The sequence below is a fragment of the Lissotriton helveticus genome, chromosome 12 (assembly GCF_964261635.1).
Source record: "Lissotriton helveticus chromosome 12, aLisHel1.1, whole genome shotgun sequence".
NCBI lineage: Eukaryota > Metazoa > Chordata > Amphibia > Caudata > Salamandridae > Lissotriton > Lissotriton helveticus.
The window spans coordinates 480,096,784-480,122,704 of record NC_136073.1 but is presented as its reverse complement, the minus strand read 5'-3'; the positions used below and the strand labels follow the sequence as shown (position 1 = coordinate 480,122,704).

Below are 25,921 nucleotides of genomic sequence, written 5' to 3'. Positions count from 1 at the left end.
TGTGTTTGCATGGTGCGGAAAATCTAAAAATAAGCAGTAAAAAAGTATTCTGGAGCTCCTTATGCCAGTGATTTTCTGATTTCTGCGAATTTGAAATATAAGGAGACAACATTTTAGAAAGTTCAGAAGCCAGGACTGAAATTACATTTGGAATATTGCTAGTCTAATTTCAACGCCTCAATGTAAACTAAGCTTTTTTTCCTGCCAGCTTGAATTTTTTCTTAACTAAATTTTATTGAAACTTGTAAATATCAGATATACCTTGTGTTGGTGAGCAATAACTGTTTGCACTTTTGATACTAATGTGCCAAAACGAGAACTAAAGTAGAATCAGCTAAGATTAAAAAACTAACAGATAAATACAAACATTTAAAAAAAATCAAATGAAAAAAATGGCTTGCCTGAGAAATTACATGACAGGTCGTGAAACATCTTTTTGTACAAAATAATCTGTTTTAAAAAAAACATTTTAAACACAGAGTATGGGGACGAGAAGAATGGCAAGAACAAAACTATGTCAAATGGTTCAACGCAGCAGACAATGAAAGAGGAATACAGGGCCATACAAAAAGATTTTTAAAGCTGCACACGTTTAGGGATCAACCAAGCTTGTGTTTCCTAATGGGATATGAGGATTCAAAAGCTCCCACTTTGTCGCATAGTGTAAAAGGAGCCACAATAATGACTTTGTCAATACCTTAAATACCACGCTAAATATAAAGCCAAAAGTGTTTTTAAAAGTGGTTGGATTAGGGGGATTTTTTAAACTGCGAAGAATGTGCGTTCAGTGACAAGTAAAGGCTCACATATTTTATGGGAGTACAATTGAGTTTGAGTTGGTACTGCATACTTGATGGGTATTCTCCAAGGCAGCTTGGATGATACAAATCTACTTTTGAAATGCCAGAAACCGGTCCTCGGAAGCTTGTTTCCGGTCCAGGGAAGGCATGGCTTGGCAGTTCGGGCTGGACTGTTCCCATGAGGCACAGGGTCAGACTGATTTGCTTATGGCCATGTCTGAACTGGGGTGGCACAGTGGGCTAAAGAACGGTGATGGATGAGGCCCAGATCGGTTGACTGGGTGTGAGTGTTTGATTGGTTTGGATGCTCCGTCCATCACCACCCCCTTTTGTACCGCTACTTTTGTTACAGTCAGGCATGATAGCAACACAACTGGGAAGGTGAAAGTAAGAGAGAGGTGCCCTACTGATGTGTCGCACACAATAAAAAGAGGAGAGAACAGTAAAATGGAAGTATTGTGAGAACAGGCGAGGATTGGGAAGAGAAGGTGGAAGTGAGAGAGAAAGGGAAAACATGGGAATTACCACTCGAGTATAAAAAATTAGAACATGACAAATTTGTTCACCAGCTTATCCCTGTGACGAGAACAAAACGAAATGTTACACTGAAGGACAGAGATGAAATTGCATTTTTGCAATGGGAGAGTGTATTCTGACTGCAGAAAAAACATTCAGAATCATTTGTTACCCTAATATATATTAAGGGTATGGTTGTTTCCATTCACCAAGAATGTTCTCATTTGAAGACTAATAGGGGTTAGAAAATCAAACCTTAGGTTCATTGATAACTCTTTCAATGAGCCTCATGCAATCTTAGCAGTTTTGGTCCCCAATTTGAAAGAGGTAATTTAAGATTTAATATACAATGTAACATTCCACCGGAGAGCCAAATTGAGGATCAGAAATTATGTATTATATGCTGTAGGATTATGTACTTTAACTTTACCCCCCACTCTTCGTGAATATTGGGAAAACTCGTTAAGTGTCTATCTGGCCGAGAAACAGTACTCATAGCTCTTGCTGTTTACTGAAGGCGAATAAACAGCAAATCCAAAAGTGAAAAATTTGAAAAAGCAGAAAGAGGAAAAATACATCTAAAGTTGATTTATGAACAGGAAAACAAGACAACAAGAAAACGGTTTATGGTGTTCTCTAGAATGTGGAACAGTCTTCAAATTAAGCTAATAGATAAATATACCTGCTCAGCGGGCCAGTATCTGAGCCCTTTTACTTGATTGTACAAAGGATAAATCAATGTTTATTTATATTGACTAAGCCTTCAATAACTCACTGTGCCATTGATTAATCAAATCTGAATCTGGAACCAGGACTTTTCATTCAATTTTCTTTTGTGCTAGAATGTTCCCAAAAAGAGATAAACTCTCTTGTTTTATGTATCATTTTGGCAAGCTTTCTGAGCTAGCAGCGATCATGAAGCAGTACTCAACGATATGCTCTCAGTATGGCGGCAGGTTAAGTAACTTGCATGAGTATTTACAATACGTGTTACCGTAGCAATTTCTTTTTAGAGTGGGCATTCACCCCTTCTGTTTTCTTGGTGCTAGGTGTGGGCTATTGTTGAATAACTCAAAATTAGCACAACCTACTAAAGTAAACTGAGGACTAATGGATAATTAGCAAACTAACTTTTAATAGAACTCCGAAAAATATAATGTAAGAGCATTAAACAACTTGGAAGAAATGACAGCAAACCTTCTTCTCAAGTTTCTAAATGTATGGACTGTGAGCAGAACCGACTTTGAGAAACAAAGATGGCGGCAAGTAGACTAACAGTGAAGTCTATTGTAAGTGAAAGACGGAGGGTTTCCATCGACCGTTTGATGGACAATACAGGATACAGTACGTGGACACTGTGTGAGGGTACAAAGTGTTTATGAGCCAGTACGGAGAAATATATTGCAGAAACCCCCGAGAAGGAATTAGTTCAACCAAGAATGATGGAATCTGAGCAACAAGTGCGGCAAATTATTTTATACTTAGAGTACGTAACGAGAATGCATATTTTATATAAGTAACGACTTTGGATTTGTTAATATTTGTCAACTCCGTTTGCAATTGTGGATTGCAATTGGAATTTACTAAACTAATTATTGGCACAGCCTAGAGTCCTCTGCTCTAAAAGGCTGGGCTATATATTTTTCATGGCGTTTATGGTACTTGTAAGCTGAGTCACATTGTGGTGTCAATGTGACTCCTGGTTGTGGGAGGGTGTTTATAATGAGGCATGATTGAGAGCTCAGAAACTGAGGCTGTGCGTGTTAATAGGGCTCTAAGACTCTTCAAATAACATGTTGATCTAATCTTGGTTTCTCTCCAGTGTTCACATAGTAATGGTCACATATGTACAATTTATTACTGCCAGTTCTAATTATTTATTTCAAACCGCTAACAAGCATTCACAAAGCCAATAGGTCTGGCTTGTTTTAGGCACATCTTTGTCTTGTGATATGTGTGGATGCAATAGCAAAAGAACTCACAAAGAGTAACTTACATGCTGGTCAGGCAGCATGCTCTATAAAGCACAAGATTGTAGTTCACAGGCTTTAGTCCACTCCCTTAATTACTTAGGCCATGCCCCTTTCAGAGACCCCCTCCCCACAACTTTTTCATCTCACTTAAAACTCTGTGGCCCACAATAGGCTTTTTTCCTTGAGACAGCTAAAAGCTTCTTGTAGGTGAGAACTGAAACGTGTGATGTAAAATGTTGAAGTCCTTTGAGCCAAATCTAAAACTTCTGGAGCATTAAGTAGGATTAATCACTTTGATCCTCTGTGGCACTCAGTATGCAGAGTCTTTGGGAGGGCAGGTTCATAGCTTGTGCTACACATCAGAGGGGAGAGTCTTGCACTTCAGTGAAAGGGGCCAGAAAGCCTGACCTCCACCACTGTGAAACCCCAGGCCATGTGGTAGGTTCCTGGGTTTCTGGTGTCACAACACCCCTGTAGAACTGGAGCTGCACTATTTGTTACACTGGAAATGTTGACCCAAAAGTTGTGAAATTATACTCACATTCTTTGAGAGTTAAGAACAAAGGGATAAACATGGGAGGGAGACACCAAAGTGGAGTGAAGAGTTTGGAAGCAATATGGAAGGGGGTGAAGGTACGAGAACGGCCTTTTGCATGCGGCGGCGCTACCTGCAGAGATGTGCCTGATAATGTCTGTAAAGTTTCAGCAACATCAGCGGCTGCTCGTGCCTCCTCTTAGTTATGAGGGAGAGGCGGGCATAGGGGCACATGGGGCACAGCTGCCGACTAAACCCTGCAATGGCTGAAGAAGTACACCACATCCTACAGGAGCCTCTGGCTGGGATAGCAGCAATCGTAGTGTGTCTGGTGAGTCCAGGAGTGTTGCTTGGGAGAGACGCCTCTCTGGAGCGTCAATGGCGGAGGGGTGACATGGTTCAGCAAGAGAGCTACACCAGGGGCTCACCAAGTGGTCTCCTGAGAAAAGGAAAGGGGATTCCCCCTGGAGAGCCAATCATGGAGGACGGTGGAATAGTGCCCTAAGAACGTGCTTGAGGCACTGAAGAGGGGCACCCACCAAGGAAGGACCTTATGGTGAGAGCAGGGAGACCCACAGAACACAGAGTTGTGGTGGAGGAGAGTCTTGGACCTTGGGAGTAACGGTGCCCTTGAGCGGCAAACTGACCAACATGGTGAAGGGATCTCCTGCTTCCCAGGGCAGGATAGACCACTTTACCGCCCAGTGAGAAGGGGGAACTAGCCAACGAATGGAGGGACCACACAGGGAGCAGCAACAAGATGGGGATGAACAGATAGCAGTCCTCCGGGCCATTGTGGAGTCAAGAGAGGTCCTGGAGGGACAGATCACAGGAGTGGGCAGGGAGGTGTCCCTCCTGTGCCATTGTCTGCGTAAAGTGATGTATCACATGACTGCAGTGAAGATGCAGATCTACACTGCAGAGGGAAGCTTTGTGTCTTGAAACAGGACTTTACAAAACTTACAAAGGTGGCGCTGTAGCTTGAAAGGAGAGCCTAAGATGCTTGGGGTAGATCTTGTCGAAACACGTTATGGGTGGTGGGGATACTGGAGGGTCTTGAACTGTCCAAACCTTATCATTTCTTTACGGCGTGGCTTAAGTCCTGGGTTCTGGATCAGGACCCGTCTCCATGCTTCGTGGTGGAGAGGTCTCACGGGTACCTTGCCCCCCCTGGGCCTTGCTGAGTGCCCCTCCGAGGCCAATAATTCTTCGACTCCTTAAATATGCTGACGGAGGTTCCATCCTCCAAGAGGCCCGAACACGACAAACAGTGCTGCTGGACTCCACGAAAGTGATGATTGTCCTGGACTATATTGTCACATTACGGTAACGTTACAAACATACTCTCTCATTGGTGGGACCACACCTTCTTATTTTGTTTACAGAAATGTGGGTGACTCCCCTGTGGAAAGGGGGGAAATTCAAAGAGTTGTGGGAAATAAAGGGTTAGTTTGAACTAGACCGCACCCAGAAATATACTTACCTTCAAGTACAACATGCCCTCAAAGTGGAAATGATTGACTAGGTGAAAGCAGAATACTATTGGAGAAACTGGACACAAAGGCAATCTCAGTCACATACCGCACGCTTAGTAATAGACCAGACATCCTACATAGACTTCGAGTATCATGGGAATACAATGCCTTCTGGCCAAGTCTTTTCTTGCCATTTGGAAGGCCTGGTACAGGGCACAGTTGTTCATATTGATACAGCTGGTTACATCAATGGACATATACTGCAGGCACGCTGATGTTCAATATTTAGTTTTGACCCTTACATTAGGGGTGGAAATTGAATATGTCCCTTGCATATAATAGTCAAATTAAGAACCCATCTCTGCACTGCACTTAGTGTGAATAGGTGGTTGGACAACCTTGAGTAAGGGGTCTACTTACATCCTGATTGCTCTTTCTAAGAGGTTCCAAGTAGCATGCACTGAAGTATTGCCTGATACATCAATTATGATACGTGAAACAGAGGATTATGAAGAGTTTTGTGCTTCCAGCTCAGACACCCACAACATGCAGGCATGCTTGTGAATAAGGGAATTGCATATTGTGCTAACCTGACCGAAGCTCTGAAATGCGGATGGGACGCATCAGAGATCTGACCCAAGAATCGGGGCCAGTAAGTCTTCCAGGAAAATTCTGGATTAAAAGTGAAGAGGCCATATCTCAAAACACATTAGATAGCGTTTCACCTCTAGGATTGCTTTAAAAAATAGCATTAAAAATCTTAAACCTTGTGAGAGGACCTGTCCTGGTCTGGAACCTCAAAAAGGGATCACTGCCGTTATTTTAACAAAAAAATAGTAAACTGAGCTCAAGTGGAAATTGATTATGCTAACATGTGTCCATTTCCGCTTTGTGTTTTGGTATTTTAAAGTCTTCTGTAAGGTGTTTGATGTTGTTTATGCTTGACATTTCTAAGCACTAGAAAGAGGAAGGTTAAATCCACACAAATCACTTGGCTTCATCCATCTGAGCAGAATGAGGGCGGTGTGTAACCTCGAACTCACCACCTACTCTGCCCACTGAAGTAGGTTCACACTGCATGAACAGAGCTGAAAGCAAAATCAACTTGTGACTCCGGATCTCCCTTGCACCAGCACGCATTGCAAGATAGCAACCACAAAGTGAAAAGGCAAGTTGTACTACAAAAAAAAAGATAACAAGTTGTCGAACACAAAACAAAAACGACAATGAGGTCGCAGAAGCAGAATTAATATAAAATGACTGCTGCCACTGCATGCTAATCTTTGCTCCAGTCTGCCATGGCAACCCAGGCTGGGCCCATTGTACCCGAGCACGGTACCAGACGGTCCTAATTGGCACATTGTGCAATCCACTGCGAAAATGGTGCATGTGCAGTACAGGGTTTGAAACTTCAAGCGGCGGTGGGAGAACGCCTGGTGGAGGGCGCCTCTGGTCTCAAGGGTTTGCATTCGGAGAATCAATTTGAAATTTGAACAGAGCTGCAACCTTTGGAGCAACCTATGTGTTTACGACCCCCCCCCCTCCCCCCCTCCCACACACACATTACTAAACAGGTTTTTCTTGAAACTTCGTAAACAGTTTACCAGACTAAAGTGTCAGTCAAAATCGATTACCAGAAGGCCTTGGAACCATTTCCAGCCAGATATTAACGCCATTAAAATTAAATAGGCCTGTCTGCCTCTCAACACTCATGGAAACTGACGCACACTTGAAATGAAATGAAAATACCAGCATTTGTAAAGTGCATAGCTACCTCCAGAGAGTTGTCCCGGCGCTGGGTGCCGTCGAGAAGATTAAGCGAGTTATTGCTCAGGGTCACAAGGTGCTAGGCTAACCTGCCGGGATCGAACCGTGAGCCCCCTTGTTCTGGAGTTAGCCACCCTGGCCCCTGTACCACCTCTTCCCTACTTCCACTTACTCTCTCCCTCTCTTCATCTCTCTGTGACTCTACAGTCACATTCACAGTGTGTAATTTCTAAATAAATAAGTGCAGGGGGGCTAAAGTTTTTCTTAGGAGGGTCCAATGACGCAACCAAATGCTGAGATTACTGAATAGTAAAATTATCCTTGTTTTTTATTCCACCTCATGCCTCTTACTTTCACTCCACTCCACTTCCAGTCTCATGATGGTTCATTTTCGTGTTGAGGACTCCCTCTGTCACTATTTTCTTATATTTCATTATTTCCACCTTCCTTCATTTTCTACCTTTCTTTCGTCTGCTCTGAGTCAAAGTCTGATGATAAAAAATATAAGTCCTATATTCTAAAAACGAATGCACTCGCAACCCTTTTCACACATTGAGCACTGGAACCACCCTCTTAAAAGAATCCTGAATACTTACAGACCTGACACGCCTCTCAGAAAAAATACAACCTTGGAAAATAATTGAGAGACTTCAGATTCTGTTTCCACAGAGACAGAAGTATTAGATTTCTGGTGAAAGAAATCTGCCCAACGCCTCTGATAACATCACCATATTCACAGCACTCAAACAGCAGCCAAATTACCTTTCAAATCAATTTCACAAATACAATGCTTTTATGGCTCAAACTGCAAAGGGACGTAAATGACTATGTGTCCACCACATTCAACGTCCTCTCCACGGCAGAACAACACTGACGCCTGACAACCCAGATGAGCGCGGCGTGACTTCACACCATCAGATTTCCTGTTTTCCTGGCATTTTTGTTTTTTCTGCGTGATATTTATTGCATTTTCAACATGTGCCAATTATTTACGTTTATGTAGAATTCTACAATTTACTTCTGTGGGGGGAATTCAATGAATGTCAAATACTGGATGTGATGTAGGGGAGAGGATGTGGTGTTAGGCCAAGAGCTGACGATTTTGGATTTGCAGAACCGGGTTCGAGTCTAAGCGCTCAACTTCCTGTGATTCTGGGCAAATCACTTAGGGCCAGATGTAGGTAAATAGCATTTACCGATTCGAAAATGAAGAATTTTACCGATTCTGTATTTTCTAATCGGTAAATGCTATGTAGCAAATCATTCGGTAAAAATTACCGAATCGTTAAGATTCGGTATTTACCGAATCGGTATTTACCAAGTCGGTAATTGCCATTCATTCCTATGGGCCTGGAGGCCCATAGGAATAAATGTAAATTACTGAATCGGTAAATACTGATTCGGTAAAAGGGGGAAAACATTGAAGGGTGGCAGGGTGTCACTTTGACACCCTGTTGCACCTCTCAATTGTGCATGGGTGCATGTATGTCTGCAACATGGCACTGAAGCAATTTGCATCAAATTGCTTTTTGGGGTGTTTTCGTTATTTAGCACCAACTTGTAGTTGGTGGTAAATAACGAATCCTAACATGGGATAAGCACTCATTTAAGTGCTCCCTACATTAGGAATTTGGTAATTTACCGAATCGGTATTTAAGAAATCGGTAATTTACCGATTCCTTAAATTACTGATTTGGTAAATTACCGAATCGTTAATTTCGGCCCCTACATCAGAAAAGCCTATTACCGGTCGGTAATGGCCGAAATTCGTTAATTTCGGCCGTTACCGACTGGTAATACCCTTCCTACATCTGGCCCTTAATCTCCTTGTGCCTACAAAAATATATGTGTCCATGTATAATCTAACTGGCGCTCATATAAATTGCTCCAATACCTTCTTGTAGAGTTCACGCTAGATAAAACTGCAAAAATATAATTTACAAGTTTTATGTGGAATAGTTACTCCAAGATCTACCTCCATTTCGAGGGGGGGGTAATGTGATCGATTCCTGTGTTGGTGAAGAGGTAAAATTAGTGCTTTGCCTTGTTTCTCTTTCTTGTTTGTTTCAGAGCAGTGAGGAGTTGTTTTTTTAATAATTCCAAAAACCTACATATTAATATCATGTCTGGGAAGGGCTATGAACCATTGTAGTATTGTACACATCTCCATCCACTCTGGTTAGTCTCACTTAGATGAGAGCCTGCTGTAGGAACACTGAATCCTGTTGTCTTAGGTCATTTGTGTAGTGCATCATATCCCTGAATAGGCTGAGAAGTGCTCCAAATTTAATCAGTTACTGAGTTACTTTTTGGAGGGCTGTAGTCTGTAGTACTGAGTACAGGAAAATTGGAATACCTAAATATCTTAGCTAAAATGTCAAGAACCAAAATATCAAAAGCTAAGTGTATATAGGGAAGTGCAGATTTACGATTCCTAACTCCACTTCTCCATACTTTTGAAAAAAATATATATAATCAAGGTATATATAGGTAGAGTTACGTATACAAAATCTATACAAACTTACCTGCCCATATTTTAGTCTTCTATATTTTGGCTACACTATTGTGGTTTAGTGATATTCCCTTCTCAATATTCAGGTCCCACATCTTTTTGGCGATATATGGTTGTAATGGTGTTGGAGGTAGTAATATCTATGTGGGAGATATTCGTTGAAGAGTATGGGGTTCAAAGACATTCTCCCAAACATGCTGTGGTGTGCAGTGTGACTATGTGCAACAGGAGCAGCCCTACTCCCCAGAACCTGGGGCAATTAAACAAGATAATAGATACAGAGGTTCAGGGCAACATTTATATAAAAGAAATTGTGTTTAACGACATAAAAAAAATTGTAAATAAGGTGTAGATAAAAGGTACTCACAGACAAGGCTTTTTTTAAATTTAGCTTTGTGTTATTGAGATAACTTATTGTAGAACATGAAAAATATCATGAAAAATACAAACATATAACATGATGCTCATGGGTTTACACATAATGAACATACAAAAACACAAATTACTTTGTATAGAAACAAACACAATAGCAGAGGAATAGTAAACACACTATCTGATACATCACAGGATCAATAATACAGTAACTGCGTCCGCTTTCGTAGCCAATGGGAAAGTTGATGGCGTTTCGACCATATCACTTAGAAGGACATCATCAGGACACAAGATAGACGTTTTGAAAGCAATCTTCAAAACAGAATCAATGCCAAATTAATTAATCACGTCAGAGGTATCCAAAGATTCGATCAAAGGAGCCTTACTAAAATTTTAGGGCTCAAAGAATTCCATAAATTAAGTCAAAGATTTAGTATCTGGTATACCACAATAATTTCCTAAGAGACGGCATCCAAAAGAATACGTCTGAAACAAGAGCCGTGATTCACAATGGAAATTTACTGAAAGTATGAAAAGTTTACATAACAGATCGTGGAACTCTCCTTCCACCTTCAGTGCAGCACACATACATGAAGTGTTACAGGAAATGTAAGATTAGATGCAGCACCACATACATATTCATTCGGATTAATCATATGGTCTGCTTCTTGTGTTTACAATGATGGGATGAGCCATGTCCTTAATACCTTCTTTAATCAGAGGTGGAAGTCCATACTTCTTACTCAGGCAACGACTGAATTCCAGAACATTTTGTGCTAATGTTTGCTGCAGGAATCACATGCCATGTGTTCTTACTCATCTATACATGCATCCCTCCTTAAATAAGGTTTGCCAGAAAAAAATTCGGATTTGACTGACGGTTATGCCGACCAGTTGGGAGGCCTACATGGTTGTCCTCGGCTTTTTCTGCGAACCCCACTCAGTTAGCGCGAGAGTGATTATCAAAGCTCCTGCTTATTTAAGGCTGTGTCAGTTCATGCACTCCTTTGCCCTCTAGTTCTCTTATTGGCTGACACCCGGAAAGGAGGCATTCCTTGCATACAGCACTATCAGAGTGTTTGCTCCACTATCGTGGAGACATTGCTGCCTATACTTTGCTAAGGCTGTGGTGCTTCTTGTCATCTTGAACATACCAGGAGTTGAGTGGATGCTTGTGGTGTCAAAAGAGCTGGAAGTGGGGGTAAAAATTTGAATAAAACAAGTTAAGCTGTGTACAAAAAAAGGAGTGACTCTCATTTCCTTCCACCTTCTTGCCTACCAAGGACACACACAACCTTGATTTTCTCCAGAGTAAAAATGAACTAATACATAATCCTTTTCTTTATGAACTTGATCTGAAGCTGTTTGTGAGAGGTGTTAACAGTCTTTCTCGAAATTCCTTTTGTTTTTACACAAATAATCAACATTGATATAATGTTATTAATTGGGCAACTGGTCTGGGAAAAGAGAAAATCCACACCACCAGACCCAATTATATAAAGTGTGCCGACCAGGTGACCCAGTGACTCAAGTTTTGCTCTTGACATCAGCAGTCATCTGAGGGTTACACTTTCAAATCCCGGTTAGGCACACAGACAAAGTTGATAACATGAGCACTCTTAAATTGGGTAATAGTGGCATCTGTTATTTCCAGGCAGTGTAAAAAGCTACATGGACAAGTTTTTCCCCCCAAGTTTTATACAGCGTAAACTCGACCCAAAGGTATCAGTGCGCTTTTCATGAGCACCAGTTGTGTCACAGAAGGACACATTCATTTTTTTAGGCACAGGGAGATTAAGTGATTTTCCCAGAATCAAAGCATCTTTGAACATCCCGCCAGACTCAAACCTGGTTCACCAGCTTCAAAGTCTGCCGCTGTAGCCCTTAAGCCACATCCTCTCGAAGAGCCCTGCAGTGCCTAATTTGCACAGATTCTGGTACATCATCATATTGGTGTGGGAGAGCTCTGTAATGTGCAAGGCGTGGAATTCAACTTGCAATCACTGAAGGGAATATTATCAGTGGTCCACCTCCACCCTAGTAAGATGCATTTAGAGACCACGCCGCTCTGGAGACAGCCCTCAAGTCACATGCCGGAGGGATTCTTCAGGTGCCTAGTTGGTGCCCAGTCAAAAAAAAACAGCTAAAGTAGTTCCGGCTGTTGTTCTCATGTCTGCGCTGCCACAGTTGCCCCGGGTATTTGTGTGATTGGGCAATTTATGGCATTTTAGCCTTTTTTGTGTCTCTCTTCCTCTTATCCATCCACTGCTGTCAAGATCTTGCTGTGCACATGTATGTGACATATGATCACAATTATACCGACCGACCGCAGCTGGTACTTTTCACGTTAACGTAATAAATAGTCCTTGAAATCAGAAAGTGTAAATAATTATGTGTCTATACTTAAAGTTAACAGTATTTTTCTCAAACATTTACAAAATTTACAGCAAAGGATTGAGATCCGGGCACTGCAATGTAATCATATGAAACATTAATATTTGTTTTGACACACTGCTTAGTGAAGAATATCTCCTTCTTCAAGGAGCTGTGTTAACAGAGGAGCCCTTCAGAAATCAGACTGTGAAATGGCGGTTCACATTTCCACAATGACTTTTATCTCATATGCTTTTCCTGTTAGTTCTCCAGCCACCATGTAGTATGTTAGGACAATACTGGGCTTTAGCAGCCCCAAGGGTCAAACGATTGAGTACACAAAAAAAATAAGCATTACTCAAAGAGGGGCCGATTCACAAAAGCATTTATTTTTACATGAAGTAAAGGTACAGGAGCACTCTTTTAGGTCCTCTACATGTCTTCAGGAATCGTCCTGAAATGTTCAACCTCTAATGAGTAAAAGTGCAAAGCAGGCACAGCCCTTTCTATTTGTACTAACTGTAAATGAATATTCCCTGAATATTCCCATTTAACCTTTTCGATGCTGATGACGGAACCGCTCCGTCATCAGCCGTGGTGGCGCTGTGCTGATGACGGAGCGGTTCCGTCACGGCCCGCCAGACGCCCCTGCGCGGCGCTGATTTCGCGCCTGCGCGGCGCGTTCTATTGAGCGGGCGGGGCCATGACGGAACCGCTCCGTCATGAGCACAGCTCAACCGAGGCTGGTGACGGAGCGGTTCCGTCACCAGCATGGGCGCGCCGCGCGGCCCCCTTAGCGCGGCGGCAGAATAGCCGCCGCAGCGAAGGTGTTAAGTTCCATTTTAAATGTTTTGGGGGAAAATTGACAAAAGCATGTAGGCATGTATGTAAAAGAGTGCTCAAGGAATACTACTTAACGTTCTCAAATTTGCCTTTGTCAAAAACTCTCATAGACACTTAAGGTGTGAAAGGTGAGATGTGGACAATAAAGTACTTTTTTAATAAAATAAAAAAATAAGCGTTTGGTGCAATTTTGGGTAAGGTTTAAAGCAGGCAAGCCTTACGCTCGTGTAGCTACATACTTAGGGCCTCATTACGATGGCAGAGGGACCGCCACCAACAGGCTGTTGGTGTCGGTCCGTCCGCCATCGTACCCGGGATGTCTGCCCACCAGATTACCATGGCTGGCAGACGTGTGGCGGTTGGAAAGACCGACTATCAACAAATTGGGGAACCCAATGGGGCTATTTTCAGTGGGGTGCAGTGTACAAGCCCTGACAGAACATTAAACAACGAGAGGTACAAAGTTCCCCAAGGGAGATAGGAAGGGTAAGGGATACCTAGCGTGAGAATAGAAGGGGAGGAGAAAGGGGAATTCCCCTTTTCGGAACTAATGGAAAGACCGACTGCCACGGTCCTGACATGTGGATGTGATCCGACTGCCCGTCGGACCTCCCTGAATGGCGGGGGTGCCTTTCAGGCACCGCCATAAGGATTACAATATCCCTTTCCTCCCGTCATTCTGCGGCGGTCAACCTGCTGCGAAATGCCTGGTGGAAACAGATTTGGGGACCCATATCGGGCTCCCCTTCCCCCTAGGCTTGGATCATGGGCCCTGGGGGGCACCTAGGGTGCCCCCCTACATGTCCCTGTACCATGTTTCTGGCACCGCATGGTGCCTGCCATGTAGTGCAAGGATATGTCAACACCCTATTTTTTGCAGGGATATGTCAACACCCTATTTTTTGCATTGTGGTAGGGGCTGTTGACCGCATCCCCGCCGCCTTGTAGGCAGGCGGTCCCAAATACGAAACGATGGCGAACGGACTGGAGTCCATTCGCCACCCTAATCAGCCCCTTAATTATTATTTAGGAGGCAATAAAGTCTAAACTGGCCAAAAATATTTGAGTGAGCCTTAAATGTTCAAAATCCAAGACAAGTGATGTAAAATTCTTTGGTTTAAAATTCACCTACTCCATACATAAAACTAGCTGATTCAGAATTTCTGGCAGAAAACTCCACTTCTGAAATTGAGACCATGTGAACGAAAGAAGCAAAGAACACTTACTCCAACAAAATCTTAAACATTAATAAAACTATAAACCAGGCCTTCTCTTTCCAAGCTCCCAGATTGTGGAATCACCTCTTGAAACACATCCGACTCCATTCAGACCAATTATCTTTCAGCAAAAACTTGACTTCTTCAACATACACCTCCAAGACTAACAGACTCAACACTTCCGTTTCACTGCTCCCAGTAGATGGAAATTTAGCTTAAAATATAAAGAAAAATGACAGCCCCTTTCTTAGGCAAGTTACCATAAATATCATATCCAATAGCACAGTGCATAAATAGCGACTGACTTCACTTCAATTTTCTTTTTGTCTTTCGCAAGCTAAAAGTGACGGAGACCCATAAACACATTTGTAATGATTATCAGTTTATATTTGAGTCTGATTGCTAATGACAATCATAGATAAGTGTGCAGACATCCTACACAAAATATGACTTTTGCAATCTGGAGACCTCAATCTTAATTTTTTCCCATTCTAAATTAGAGTGAATTAGAAACCGTGATTTTGTGCATATGCAATTAAAAAATATATATTTTTGCGAGTGCTAAATTTTTTCCAAGGGGCCAACCACAGCTGTGTGGATGGTGCAGATTTTCTCTAAAGGATGAGCTATAGATATATGAAAGGTGCTGATTTAAACACATCCCCCGTTTAGAGAGTGGCACATAAATGTGCACCTGTTGCATCACACCTTTCCTTACACAAGTCTTTATCTGTCCCAGAGTTCCTATCGGGGAAATGTACAAAGCAGCAAGGGGCAAATATGTATCCTGTATGCATGAAAAAGCCCAATACAACACACGCACTTTAACCACAAGCTCTGGTGCCCAGGTATACATTACCACTACTAATTCCAGGATAGAAATATAGGGCCTGCTGAATCAAAGTGTTTTACCCAATTCTGCGTCTATGGGTAAATATGATAATATAGCCCTAGAGCCCGCCGTTGCGGGTTCTACCTACTATTATAGGCCCACTCCAGCATTAACAGCTCGAGCTGAAGGCGAGGGCCTTTAACAAGGGAACGGACCTTTAACACCTTCGACGCTCATGACGAGCTCAGCTCGTCATGAGGTACACCTCTCGTACACTCATGACGAGCTGAGCTCGTCATGAACGCATAGGATCCCGTTTAGCGTTAGCGCACAGCGGGAAAATGCGCCGCATCGATGCGGTTAATGGATGGTAGAGCCTGCTGCAGAGGTCTCCAAGGCTTTTAGAACATGTTCTAATTTGTAAAACGAAGGCCTCATGGCCTTTGTTCACAGCTGTTGCTGTGAACAAACAAACATTGGAATATTGATGCTTCGGGCTTCTACTGGCCATTAGAAACCCAGAGCACTCCACTGTCTTCAATGGAGAGCTCAAAATTCCAATGTTCTAAATCATAAGACTGTCAGCCTTTGCATTTTCTTGCATAAACCGTTAAAAGTCGGTATAGAATGGAATGATGCTTCAGGCAATAGTGTGAATGAGGGGAGAAGCAGGGGATGGGGTCTGATGACACCAGCAAACCCTTGCCAATCCACACAAGTGGCTCATGGGAAGAAACGAATACTAAAGATGAGGACGCCATCAGCTGTTGTGGAATTCAAGAAGAAATGGCCCAGAAAAGGCAACACCTCACAGGCCCTCCTACTCCAGCCATCTTCTCTGCAAGAAGTTCCCTTTTATGTGCCAGACCCTAGTAGGGAGACGTGTGCACGCGTTAAGGAGTCGCAAAATGTTCCCGTCAAATATATGCAGGCAAAAAAAATTGTTATGTACGATTATTGTCTTGTGTATTTGCTTTCGGCACTTTGTTGACTTAGTTTAACTCGCTGTTATTAGCTAAAAAAATTCTACGCATTCCACCCCAGCAGACACTGATCTACACTGTACAAAAATTCAAGTAATTTATAGACAATTTCAAGCTTTCACAAAAAGTAAATGTTGTCAGAAGTTATTGCTTTATGATGAAATGTATTGCTTCTTTTTCTCAGTTCATTTTGACACTTTAGAAATTGCCCTCTGGAAACACCTATAAATCTTGATAATTTCCTTTTTTTAACTTTAATGTTATTCATATATCTTATTCATTTTAGACGTATTGAAAAACTTAACAAATTACAGGCTTGTTTACTTACAAGACAGACAAACCCGATTGGAACTGTAAGTGTTCAACAGAGAGAAAAGCTTTTATTATCACTACACTGGATGTCAATGACTGCTCTAAGGTGACCAGAAAGTAGCACTTAATGCTCTTAAAAACCTTTTTAATCAATACAGTGATTGATTTATAAGTAAAAAGTTGTTTCCAGACGTTACCAAAAAATCTGAAAGTTGGCAGCAAATAAGAGATAAAAACATTTTTTTGCGAAACTGTGTTAATAAATAAACAAATACATGCTTAAAAAAGTAAGTGAAACTATATTACAGCCCTCAAAGCTTTTCATGGTCCAATTCTGTAAAAAGTTGTACGAGAACTAGGTCAGAAACAATAATATTACCAACTGCCACATAGACAAAGCATTGTTGTTAACAAAACTCTTTCTGTGATGGCTTTTTTGGGGAAATGAAATGCACACTCAAACTATAACAAATAGACTCCAGTAAACAGAATGTCCAGCTAGTGTGAAAATTCCATTATAGTGCATATTCCAGTGGTTCTGACGTCTGACCTGGAGTTTTCAAGGAGTCATCTGTGGTAAATCCTTGTAGGGCAAAGCTCTAGGGCCTGGTGGAGCAACACCCTGGGGAGGCGCAGTGGGGCAGTGTCCTAAAATGGGCCAGCCATGGCTATCAGAATCGCATGTGGTTTGCCAGCAATGCGTCAATCTGTTTCAATATTTATTTATGGTTGGTAGGAAGACCTTCACTGACTGAGTGATGGCCAACAACCCCAACCTCTTTCTGGGGCTTGGCCTGCTGGCTCAAATCAAGCAGCGTTGAACCATTTAGAATGTGACAGGTTTCTTCTTGTGGATTAGGTTAGGAAATAGGCAGGGCTGCTGGATCCTCTGTCATTGTCCACCCCCGCCCCCTGTGGTTTAGGTCATTCCAGGGGAGTCAGACAGCAGTAAGCCTGCCAGAAACTGGACTGGCCCAATTGCTGCTTGGGTTAGGCCAGATTTCAGCCCAATAAAAGAGCACTGTTACTTAGCCGCAATCTGGTAAGCACTTGGTCCAATTTTAGCTGTACAAAAGGCTTACTGAGTTTCACAATGAGTTTCTCTCTTTTGTATTTGCGATTGTTTTTTTTTTCTGTATTCCATGTGTGAACGTTTACATATTAATTGATTGGACCAAGCTGCATCGTCATAAAGATTTTTTTTTTTAAAGTTTGCAATGGGGGATATATAGATTTATATATGCGTATCAATGAATATTCAAGAATGTTCCTCACTGAGGGGCTCTGAGTGACATCTAATAATACGACAAAAGTGAAGCTTGAGCTGTCTACACTGTTACTCAGAACTTCAAGGTGAAACACACCCTGGTTATTCAATTTTTACCCATGCATAATTGTATGTGCTATACTGCCCCCAAAATCATCTCTCCCTGCTTTCAAATGCTACGCAGGGGCAGAGAAGTGATGGGAAGCCGTACACACCGTAGCTTCTCCTCCATACCCCAAATTTAAACAGCATACTGGCCTCCAGCCACCCATTCCACCACCCTATGCACCATCCCACCACCTCCCCTCCCGGGGCTGTGCACGCTGCCCTCTGTCAGAGCAGAGAGCCATTGTTGTGCTGACAGGCTCTCAAAGAGACCTGTCAGAACAGCTTGGAATCCCTGTATGACGTAGTAACGGTATGTAACAACTTTTGTTATCCACAGTTGCTTCGTCACAGGAGTCAATAACCATATTTAGAAGTTAGCGCTCAGTGACACTCGTGCATAGCAACTAAACTGTGCAAAAAGTCAGAGTTATCCAGCTGGACGTAATTGAAAAACTGGGAATAATCCGGCACTGTTCACTGTAACTACTGTGGCCAGGGTCAGAATTGTGACATGTCCTCTGCACAGTCCCCTTTCAGCAGTACCCTTAGGCATAGCATGTGACCATGCCCTGTAGGCATGGCAAACATTTCAACGGTGCCCCTCGGACCTTATGCTGAGTCTACGTACAAGGAAAAGACACTGAGCATGTGTAGCAGGTGCAGTGAACAAGGCATGGCCTAATGTTTCATTTTGCGACAAAAAAAGCATTTAAGCGCCTCCTTATGAATGTTGAGGTTTGCCTTAATATTTGCTCTACATTTGATCCGATCCAAACAAATCGACAGAACGGCCATTTACCAACAACAGCCCTTGTCAAAGTCTAATGAGTGGAGACAGTTCATATCCTCAGAAAAATGTGTCAGAAGTCTGCTGAACTGTTAGCAATTTAGTGCAGAAAAAAGGTCAAATCTGCAGAGAAAAATCTATGAAATCTGCACTGTGTTTCTCAATTTGGTAGCAAAATAATCCACAAACTATTTCAAATACTGCTCAACAGAATTACTTATTTCATTATTCCTGAATGTTTAGGTAGAAAACGCGTTGCAATATGTAGGGTCTCTGTCCCACTCATGCAAATGTATTTTCAAACTGCAGTATGCCATTCTGAGCCGCTCTCCCCTCCCTTATCATTAGCGCCTGTATTTTATCACCAGGGTCTCTGCACCCCCCATACCTTGAGTCACTCCCCTTTTGTGTGTGTGTCTGTGTGAAGACACAAGAGCTTGCTACTTTCTGTCTAGGAGACAGCGGAGAAGCTGCACTGTTCGACTGGATGAGGGGCAGGACAGCTTCCTTCCAGAGATGTGCTGTGAAGATGCCCACTGCTCAGCTGAACCTGCCATTTAGCTGAGATGCCATCACAATAAAAGACAACCGTGTCAGCGCAGGCTTGTGCCGCAAGCCTACAGTGATAGTTGCCAGTGGCCACAACTCACTGGCCTCTGCATATTTTATCTCTACTGGGATGTTGAGGCTAAGACAGTATATCTCAGACATTCCCCATTTTTTTCAATTTTTTTTCGAAAATATCTAAAGTGTACAATATATTCAGGGAACTCAGTAAGCTGAGTTTGAAGCAGAAAAATATGTGCTTGAGATCCGTGCCTGACCCTACAAATGTACTTTGTGTTGCCAGATGTAAATCTCTGACCTTGAGGTACTACTCTACAGCTTTTGATGGAGTTGCCGACCAATCCTCCAGTGATTACTCTACTTTCTGTCAACCACGGTGGGATGATCCACTTGGTCTCCTCAAAATTTCACTCATAATTCTACGACAATCTTTAACGACACCTTCCCAGCTGACACTCTGTCACACTGCTGCAAGAGTCGACGAGCTACTGTCAATTCTCATACCATCTACATATTAAAGTTAGTTTACCCATTTGAATTCAGTGCCGACACCTGTAATTCAGAATTTTATCTCTATACCCCAGACTTCGACAGATGTCAACCGAAAGAGACTCTCTTCATGCAAATGATGTGCTGAAAGCTGTTCGGGTCATGAATACATTTAACTCTTGAAAGGAAACTAACAAGGTAGCTCTTCAGTATCAACTGGTGTTGACAACCACAATCACATTAACCTCTCTGTCAATCTCACATCCCCATGTCTTTGCTGTCTTGCCCTCTCCGCCACTGCTTTCCTGTGCCTCCAACCTCTCTTTCCATGATATCTCGACCATCATATAAATTCCAAAATACTCTCATTCCATGCGTTCACTCGTCTTTCTCCACAACGGTGCCACCCGACAACCCACCTGGCCAATCTTCAGTTGATCCATCATGCTTCTTCCCACTTTATTTTGCGTGTTGCTATTAGCAAATGTCACCGTTCCTTCCACCTCTCCAGACCTAGCTCTTTCAAACTACCACAGAGAACTTCCTGCTTTCTGCAGCTCCATTATATCTTATCCACCCTACAAATAACAAATTCACTAAGGGTTAAATGGCTCACAGTAAGAAACCTCATGTCCATGAATTTTTGACTTCTACGCTCCTTAGCTCCTTAATCTCTTGGTTTTTCTGCCCCACAACTTTTTAGGTCTAGAATTGCCTACCACCAGGTCTCATCACAAGACCTATGTGATTAATGTATAAAAAAAAGCAACTCTGGCTCACAACAGCCCGCTCTCACCTCCCCAAAAATCTCTATACTTGAAACCTGACATGCTGCTCAGTATCTCATCATATCTGCCTCTGCGTGTAACCCCAACTGACCACCACGACTTCCCCTTCGATACTTGTTATAGCGACAGATGGGCTAACTTTATTTTTTATTTTAAGGGCCCTGTATATTTTGTGGGGCTTCACAGCAGTCTTTATGAAAGGTTTATCTGTGTTAAAATGTAAATTAAAAACGTTTGTGGCAAATAAGCAAGCCTGGTCTTGTATAGGTAAAGACTGACTTAGGAGTCAAAATATTCATTGAAAAATAAATATAAAAATGTTACTTCGGCTCACAAGTTTCTGGAACATTGGGCAATAATTGCATAGCAAATGTGTAATCTTTGTAGATAAGGAAAGCAAAAAAATGGCATTTGCAATCTGAGTTTTCCATAGATTTGTTTAGATAAAAGCATTCAATTGACTACACTGAGCTGCAGTTTCGATCTACATGCCCAGATTAGGATGGGTCAGGTTTCACCCAATACTGAAGATGCTCGATTAATATTAACTGTGTTATTGTGTATGTTGTAATAATAAGTCATTAGAATGATTACAGTTATTGTCATTTTTTATTTGTATTATAATATCCAGTACAAATACCGAGTGTTGTAATGTTCGGTTCTTATCTAGCACATATATTCAAAAAGTGCTCATTTCACTACAACAAAAGGTTTATCTACAAACTTCTGAGGTGTGATTTCAAGTGTGTTCAGGCACACTGGGAGCTGATATGAAAATTCGAATCCATATCCCATACATAACTAGTCATTTACCCACAATTACAGCCTGCGCACGTGTTCAATAACAAAGTGCTTTGAAGTCGACGCACCGCGGCACGGTTGGTGCTATGCATTACAGCTGGTAGAAACATGTACGCACTACGCAGCGCTACAACTGCATGCCGCCTGCGCATAATCATCAGTCAGTCCCACTTCACGCATCCTTCAGGGCAGGCAGAGCCCCGGGGACCGCGTCCATGAGAGGGGGGGATGGGGGGGGGGGGCGCGGATCTCCCAGCGGGACCCTAGACTCGAGCTGCGCCTCCGTCCCCAGTCAGCCCCGTCTGCGGTGGAATCCGCGGCGTCTGCGTCCGCTGTCGCCCACGGCTCCTTGGCGAGTCAACAAGGCAATGTGTCAGCCCTAAGTAGCGGGAGCGGTGGCCTCTGATCTCGGCGCTGCGCCCACTGTCGGGGGCACAAGAAGGGCCCTGCTCCCCCCCGCCGGGCGTGTGACAGAGGGCGCCCTCAGACGGCACCTTCGGATCTACGTCTGCCCACCACAGGGAACTCAAAACACCAACTTTAGCGGGATACTGTCAGGATCTACAGAGCATAACTACACGTGGCTTAATTTGTGCAGGTGCCTGCCGGAGGTAGGCACCGCCACACTTTTTTTGGGTGGGTACTTATTTTCCACATTATAGTTTGACCCAGAGTGAGAAAGAGAAACAAAACAGAAAAGGGAGATCGAAACTGGAAGAAGGGTCAAGAAGGGATGTAACCGAGCCCTTAGCTAGAGTGAGATAAAGACACATGAAGTTGGGGTGGTGGAAAAGGCAGGGGAGAGAATCAAGTTCTAGGCATTCTATAGATTGGACAACCCTACATTTGACTCCATCCCTAAATCAATCTTTGCACTCCTGCACTTAATTGTCGCAAATTAAGCAATGGCATAACACGAGCATTTGTAAAGGGCAGGTTCTTACCCCGGGGCTTAATAACAAATGCTTATTGTTAGCAAAATTGTGTGGTTCTCAAGTTATCGACATAAAGAGGATGAATGGCTGAGCGGGCTATGCAACCAATATAGATTCTCGATTGGATTCACTAGTCACCACCCTAAACTGGCTGCGGTGTTTTTGCATTAGCTCGCCGAATGCTGTTATCAAATAATTACACAGTGCTTTATCGCCATTAGTATAGCTATTTCAGAGGACTTGCTTCCATTAGTGGGCATGACGTACTCCTGGGAGTGCAGGCGTAAACCAGGAGTAAGTCACACTTACTAACATACACTTGTGATAAGCATTAAGGCAGGAGAGCCAGTGGCCAGGAAAGAAATATGATCTTAAACTTAACAGTGCACAGATAATTAAAATAAAAAAAGAACAGGGGTTAATAGCTCATCAGAAGGAAAGGGCACGCGTGAACATCAGGCAGAGTGAAATGTGGGGGTCTGCAGAAAGAGGGTGTAATTGACATCATCACCTCTCTTTGGGAAAGTTTGTCAATTCGACAAATCTGTTTCCACTCATCGGGCACCGCTTGGGTGGTGATTTGTGTCAGGGTGCGTGTGCCACGCTGAACGCCCTGGTGTTAGCTTTCACAGCACATCCGCAAATAAAGCCGAAAATATCGTATTGATGCCGAAATAAGGAAATAGAAAGCAATAAACCAATTATGCGCGCTCGCAGCCTTAAGTGCTAGAGGCAACGAGCTTTTCGAGGAGGATAAAAAAAAGTTAATTTGTAAGGTTGCATTTGTCAGAGAGCAGGACGTCAGTGCTTTCATGATCGGGCGAATCAGCCAGGCGTTTACGTTTAATGGCGGAATTATGAGACATTCGCTCCCCGCTATCAAAGTGACATCACAACTAAAGCATCCGTCCTCCCTCGACCCCCCTCCCCCTGCGAGAAGCCCCCAGCCCCTGGCCAGTGGCGGCGCAGATGCAGACATAAAAGGATAATGACATATTTATGTTACACGCCCGTATCACAGGCGCGGGGCGACCTTAATCTCCTAATCACTAAAATACATTTAAAATAGCTACAGGAATGTTAAATCCGCCGTGAGAACGCGCAAATGCCTAAAACACTCTAGATTATACGCGTAATCCGCCTCCCACCAGCCCAAATTCAAATGGCACTGTTCGAAACATGGATGTTTTATAAAGCGCTGCGAAGAGACTGCATTTCACAAATTGGCGCTTTATAAAACAATGCAGTAAATACATAAAGAATGTATCATATATTAATGGGCTGAAGTGCCTTCGGGTTTCACACCACTGAGATGCAAGTGGGGCTGACAAGGACCAGAGTGTGGGTCACCCCAACAGGCTAAACTTCACAGGGTGATCTCACAGGTAGCCACCGTGTGAAACTCGCCAAAGTAGCGCTACAGGTGCCAGCGTGGTACCTCGCTCAGTACTGGACGGCGGGAGAAAGTTAGTTGTGCAAGGGAGGAGGCGAGCCCCAGCCCCGAGGGGACAAGTGCCACCGGAGAGCCCAACCACAGCCATGATCTCAGCGCTACCTCACGCTCACCGTGTGATGCGGTGGGGCCGTGTGCGAGAGGGAGGGGGGACTTACTTGCGCGCTTGGAGCAGCAGCTGCTGCCTGTTCCTCAGGGGTCCAGTGACGTGCATGTGCTCGGACGAGGTGGCGGAGGGTTCGGCACCGGCTCTGGCGGCGGAGTTCAGCAACTTGACTGGAGCGGGAGCCCGAGCCTCCCCTGCGGCGGAGTGCGCTGATCCAGGCGCCGCGGAGGGTCCGCGGATCCGAGCCGGGGACGGGTGACAGCTGGGCGGGCTGGAGGCGTGGGATCCGCGGAAGTTCAGCGCCCCTCGGAAGCCCCGCGTCCCCGTCAGCGAGCCAGAGGCCGGTGTCCACGCCGAGCCCAGCCCAAGGCACACTGCGCGCGTCTCTGCCCCGAGGGGGCTGCAACCTTCATCCTGACAGTCACTTTGGTCTCTTGTCTTTCGTACAATAGTGCTGGGCTGGTCGTGCGGGATGAGAGCGGCACATGCAGCCCCTGCAGGATTGATTGTAAACTGCACGGAGAGCGTGGAAAGGAGGGGATGAATGGAGGGAGGGAAGGGAAGGGGGGCCTGATGCCGGAGAACAGAGTCGCATGCAGGACGTACCTGTCACTTCTTTCCCTGTTTTCTCAACTTCATTTTTCACTCCCTGGCTTTTCCTACTCTCCTTTCGCCATTTTGTCACCACAATTCGTTCCAAACATCTTCCAGTCACTCCCAATATCCGCCTTTCTTTCTTTAATCATTTCTATTAACCAATTTCCTTATTTTTTCGTGGTTCTTCCTTTCTACTCTTTCTTAATATATGCTTGCCTATTTTCTTTCCGCACATTATCACCCACGTTCCACGCTATTCTCCTTAAATACTTCCTTTCTTTCACCCATCCTTTTCATCTGTGTGCAGGGGAAGCATAAGCATGAGTGGGTGCATCATGGGGCGGACCAAATTATGCAGCAGGGTTGACTAAATTATGTGGCAAGAAAAGGCAATGTAATGCGCCACATTTTGTGATAATACTGGTTTATTAATGTATGTTTTTTTATACATGTTAACAGTCTTAATAAAGGTTTTACCTTATTAGTACCGGTTTAACAACCAAATACAGAAATTAAAAATTGAAAAATAACTATTCAAGCTTTGCAGAGGGCCCTTTTCTGCGTGGCACCATGCGTCGCCGCGTTTTTAGTAACTTTTGAATCGTTGTGGCTAGAAACTTTTTATCTGTTAAAATCTGCAGATTAGGCATTATATGGTGGATTAAGTGGTAAATATGGCAAATCCACAGTTATTCAAAAAACATCATGGCAGCAGAATTGCAGACTTCCAGTGGCCCTGATCATGGGTGTAGGCTAGGAGTGTTTCCTCTTTGTAGTTTCACCTGCTTGAGGCCGTGGTAAGAGTATTTTTTGTTTTCTTTCTCAATTTGCCAACTGTCTTTAAAATCCAAGCAAACACAACACAGTACTCAGGTAAGTGGTTTTACTAAAATTGGGGTTTCCTCTCTCTGAATAATTAACAACATCTTCCTTTATCACCAGTCTTTGAGAAACTATATCTCGATCTCATGTATGTATCTATACATCAATTATCATTAATTTGGCTATTCAATATGCACCAAGATTGTGTGCTACTTAAGTGTATATATAGATACACAAATACAGATGAGGTTATAGAGATGCAGCGTAAACAAGAGGGTAGCGGGTTAGAAACAGTACTGCTTCTTTGTGGTGTGCTCCTCCTGAAAATACTGTTTGCCTTGTTACTGCTCATCCTCTCAGCGTGGCCACTCCCTGTGTGTGGTGCTGTGGGTTGGTAACTGCCGGTTTGCTGTGTGGGGTTTTGCTACCCTTCTGGTCTGTCACTTCCAGGTTCATCTGTTCCTGTTCCGCCATCCCCAGGTTAGTCTGTTCCTACTCAGTCACTTCCAGGTTAGTCTGCTCCTCCCTTGCCATCTTCAGGTTAATCTGGCACTCCTCATCCACCTCTAGGTTAGTCTGTCCTTGTTCTGCCATCTCTAGGTTAGTCTGTTCCTGCTCTGTTGCTTCCAGGTTAGTCTGTCCCTGTTCTGCCACCTCCAGGTTAGTCTGTTCCTGCTCTGTCATCTCCAGG

At 43.5% G+C, this 25,921-nt stretch overlaps 1 protein-coding gene across 6 annotated transcripts in view; it reads right to left on the bottom strand.

Annotated features, from left to right (window-relative positions):
• The window catches only part of ZNF536 (zinc finger protein 536), a 1,021,749-nt gene extending 997,593 nt beyond the window's left edge, over positions 1 to 24,156 (bottom strand). For all 6 annotated transcript variants that reach the window (XM_078671206.1, XM_078671207.1, XM_078671208.1 and 3 more), the window contains exon 1: positions 23,864 to 24,156. The gene's annotated coding sequence lies outside the window, so the exon portion shown is untranslated. The remainder of the gene's footprint in view (positions 1 to 23,863) is intronic.
• Positions 24,157 to 25,921: the final 1,765 nt, after the last annotated feature.